Raw genomic sequence first — 3,921 nt, 5'->3', positions numbered from 1 at the left:
TGCGTGACCGCGCGCGTCGGCAGAGCAGGTTCCTCCCGCGATTGGAAGGTCGGTGACTCGGAGAAAGCTGAGCTTCCGCTGTAGGTAAGTAGTTCTGCGCATGCGCCAGTTTACATTTCCAATAGCCGCTGAGGAAGCTACTTTGCAACGCCCGGCTAGCTCAGTCGGTAGAGCATGGGACTCTTAATCCCAGGGTCGTGGGTTCGAGCCCCACGTTGGGCGGCAGTACTTTTGTGATCACGGTGCTCTTCCTTTTGCCCGGAACAGCACCTATAGCCGCTCAGTTTGCTTGGGAAGGGGCGAGGCTCGGCTGCCTTGTAAAGCAGAGGGCCCCACCCCTCCAAGCGCAAGAAGGGCAGCAAGGGCTCCTTCAGCTAGCTTCTCTCCAAGTATGGGGGAGCTCAGCCACTCCCTTCTCCCGACTTTTGCAGGGCCCTGCATCCATCCTGGTCTTCCGGCTCCCCCAGCAGTGGAGCTGACGTCCAGTTGCACCGGGGGCTGCCACACTTCTATGGCATGAAGAGCCCAAAGTCACTGAACAAAATAGCCTCAAAGTAGTTGGTAACTCAGTGGCAGAGTTCCTGCTATTTTTTTCCATGCATGGGTGGAATACATTTTATGTGAAACATGGCCATGTGCCAATGTGCACCACCAATAAAAACATATTCTGCTTGCTATGTGCTAATCAACTGGGCAGCACCAGAATCTTTCCTGGGCTTCCACCCATGTGCTTAGCTTACAGGCAACCCTGGCCAGAGCTACTTCTTTCCTGTGCCCTCTTGTGGTGCTTTAACTGTGCCCAAGATCACATGTATCAGGGCAGCTCTAATTAATTAGCAGTTGTATTGGTAACAAACTAGGCAAAAGTCCAGCTGTATAATAGGTACTGGTGCTAGGGCATCGCAGGGCTGCTGCAGTGCACACCCTTTAAGCTTTAAATGATTACCCTACAGGCTTTCCTGGCTGGTTCAGTGGATTTGAGCACCCCACCCCAGCCCCAAATTACAGAAACTGTTCCTGCACTCCTGAACTCCATCAGCTGAACAGTCAATGCATGTCCTGGCTGCTTGCTTGTTTTTGGAAGAAGCTGGCTATGGAGTGTGAGATTCTCCTGATGCTTCACAGTTGGCATTCAGAGGGAATTCTGTCAAAAAATTACACATTCTGAACACGATAGTTTAAATACCTGCAAAATTCTGCATTTTATGTGTCAGAGTCACACTTTATAGTACCAGTTTCAGTAATTTTGACAATTTATTTCAAAGTACCTGTCACCACGTGTGCTTGTTACAATAAAGACACCAAAACAAAGATTCAGGATATGCTTTTGTCAGATTCGTTACTAGGTATATGATTACATATACGGGAAGAGTGGGATGCCAGCTCTTCTGGTAAGGTAGCTGCTGTTCCTGTAGTAGGGTGACCAGATATCCTGATTTACAGGGGTAGTCCTGCAATTCAAGCCTTTGTCTTATATAGGTGCCTGTTCTGTACCCCACACACATACACACACACAATCCCTGACCTGATTTTTTATACCTACTGTCTGGTCAGCTGGAACTGGTCCCCAATCAGCTGTTCCTGCAGCCACAGTGCTCACTTGTTGATCAGCTGTTCCAGTGGTCACTGTATCAGCAGTGCTAGGGCTGACAGTCACTGCAATCCCACCTCAGATGTCTTGGAGGTCCCAGAAAGTCATGGAATCTATGACATCTGACAGAATCACTTTCTTAATCAAGAGTCAGGCCCCCAAAATGATGAGAATGACTAAAAGACTATTAGGATTTACAAAACAATTTTTGCATTCTTCGTTGCTTTCAGATTTTTGAGACAATGAGGTGTACTTGAGTAAAATTTTCAGGATTCTTGATGAAATGTATTCTAGAAACGTCTTTACATTTTGAAATATAAGGTTTTTCAGGTTTTTATTTGGTGCCAGGATTTGAGATTTTTGGTGAAACATCAAATATCATGAAATTTGTGATAATATTGTCAGCATTGGCAGCTCTGGATAACTGTCATTTTGTCTGGAACATTAGCACTTTATATTTCTGTGAGTCTTCCTAAAAATAATCCTTTATCAGTTCCTTGGAAAACGCATTTATAGGAGTGTGTCAAGGGCTAGAGCTGGTGCAACCTAACATTTGAAGCACAGATAGTGCTGGCCTCAAAGCTTGCTCTGGACACACAAAGACAGTGCACTTCAGCTCTCACAGACACACCTTCCAGTGGGTTTGGCTTCAGTACTATCGTTCACAGAGTTTAAGAGCAGAAGGAACCATTAAAACATCTAACCTGATTCACTTGCTAGCAAATTCTGTTTAGTTATCCCTGAATTGAGCCCAATAACTTGTGTTTTGCTAAAGCATGGCTTCCAGAAAGGCATTCATTGTTGAGCTAAACACTTCCAGACATGGAGAAGCTACAGTTTCGTTTGGTTTGTTCCAGTGGTGAGTCACCTTCACTGTTAAAATGTAATTTATTTCTAATTTGAATTTGTCACTGGTTCTTGGTGCCTTCATCATGGTGAATGATGCTGCCTAAGTATGTAAAGCTGTCTGTGCTGGGTAAGTCTGCATCATCTATCCTGATTGCTGTGATGAATCTATGTTGAGTAATAATCTCTGGGTTTCTTTGGCTAACTCTTAGTCCAACCTGGCGTCCAAGGTGTATTGGCATAGTGTCTTTTCCTGCATTTGTTGATGGGTGTGGGAAAACACAAGGTCGTCCACAAAGTCAAGGTTTTTCACTGTGGAAAAAGGTGACCATCTAATACCTCTTTATGCATCTGCTATTGTTCTCTGCATAACTCAGTCGAGCACCATGTTGAAGAGTAGTACAGACATGATGCACCCCTGTCTGACCCCAGTCTCGACTTCGAAAGGCAGATTGCAGTATCCCACGCTGCATGTGAAGCTGGTGTAAAAAACTCTTGATGAACTGGACTACTTGTACATAGCCTTTGGTGCATTCTGAGAGCCTCTCTCTGTGTATGCTGTCAAAAGCCTTCTCAAAGTTGACAAAGTTTATGTACAAAAAAATAATGAGAATTGACAAAAATAACAGCAGAAGGAGTGTGAGACAGACTCTCAAATTTTACATATACTTTCCCAATTGAGAGTACCTTGCAGTATGCAGAGATACAGGATTTATAGAAGCCTATTAATTAATGTCATAATAGCATGTAGTCAAGTATCAGAGGGGTAGCTGGGTTAGTCTGGATCTGCAAAAGCACAGAGGGGTCCTGTGACACCTTATAGACTAACAGAAATGTATGAGCATAAGCTTTCGTGGGCAAAGACCCACTTTGTCAGATGCATCTGTTAGCCTATAAGGTGCCACAGGACCCCTCGTTGCCATAATAGCATGTAGTGTGCATCCAAATGTCGGGTTTTCTTTAAAGGGTGAATTCTTGACTCAACAAACCTTTTGACGAGTCAAAGTGGAGGGTGGAACTCTACAGTCTGGAGTTAATGTGGATATACCTGAAAAAATGTATTTGCATTTTGTAATTACAAAAGCCTGTTCACAGAAGAACATTTTCATTTGATATTCTTTCAGGAATTTCAAGTGTTTCATTACCTTTCGTTTGCATATCAGTTATCATACCTCATTTGCCAGTTTTATATTTTTATTTCATATTTATTGCCATAGAATTAATTAATACCGGTCTTGTTTTGCAGCAAATTTCTCTCTCCATCTCAAATAAAGTTAAAATAATGTGTTTGTTATTAGTATTATGTTTTTCATGTGTAATTTCTAAATGGTCAGATTTTGGGGGATAAAAGTCATTAGCAGACAGGGTAAGCTGATGCTTTGACAACTACATCCTGGAACAAGTCCATGTTCAGCTTCTAAACGTAAGGCATCTCTGACTGAAAGAATTACTGTCTCTATAACAACCTCCACAGACAGACAACA

The 3,921-nt window shown here is 43.2% G+C and overlaps 1 non-coding gene across 1 annotated transcript; it reads left to right on the top strand.

Annotated features, from left to right (window-relative positions):
• Nucleotides 1–149: 149 nt before the first annotated feature.
• Nucleotides 150–222, top strand: TRNAK-CUU (transfer RNA lysine (anticodon CUU)). The gene has a single exon. It is a non-coding gene; the product is annotated as a tRNA-Lys (tRNA).
• Nucleotides 223–3,921: the final 3,699 nt, after the last annotated feature.

Source organism: Carettochelys insculpta, chromosome 6 (assembly GCF_033958435.1).
Source record: "Carettochelys insculpta isolate YL-2023 chromosome 6, ASM3395843v1, whole genome shotgun sequence".
Lineage (NCBI taxonomy): Eukaryota > Metazoa > Chordata > Testudines > Carettochelyidae > Carettochelys > Carettochelys insculpta.
Note: the sequence above shows the minus strand (reverse complement) of the source record. Positions and strands in the feature narration are given on the sequence as shown.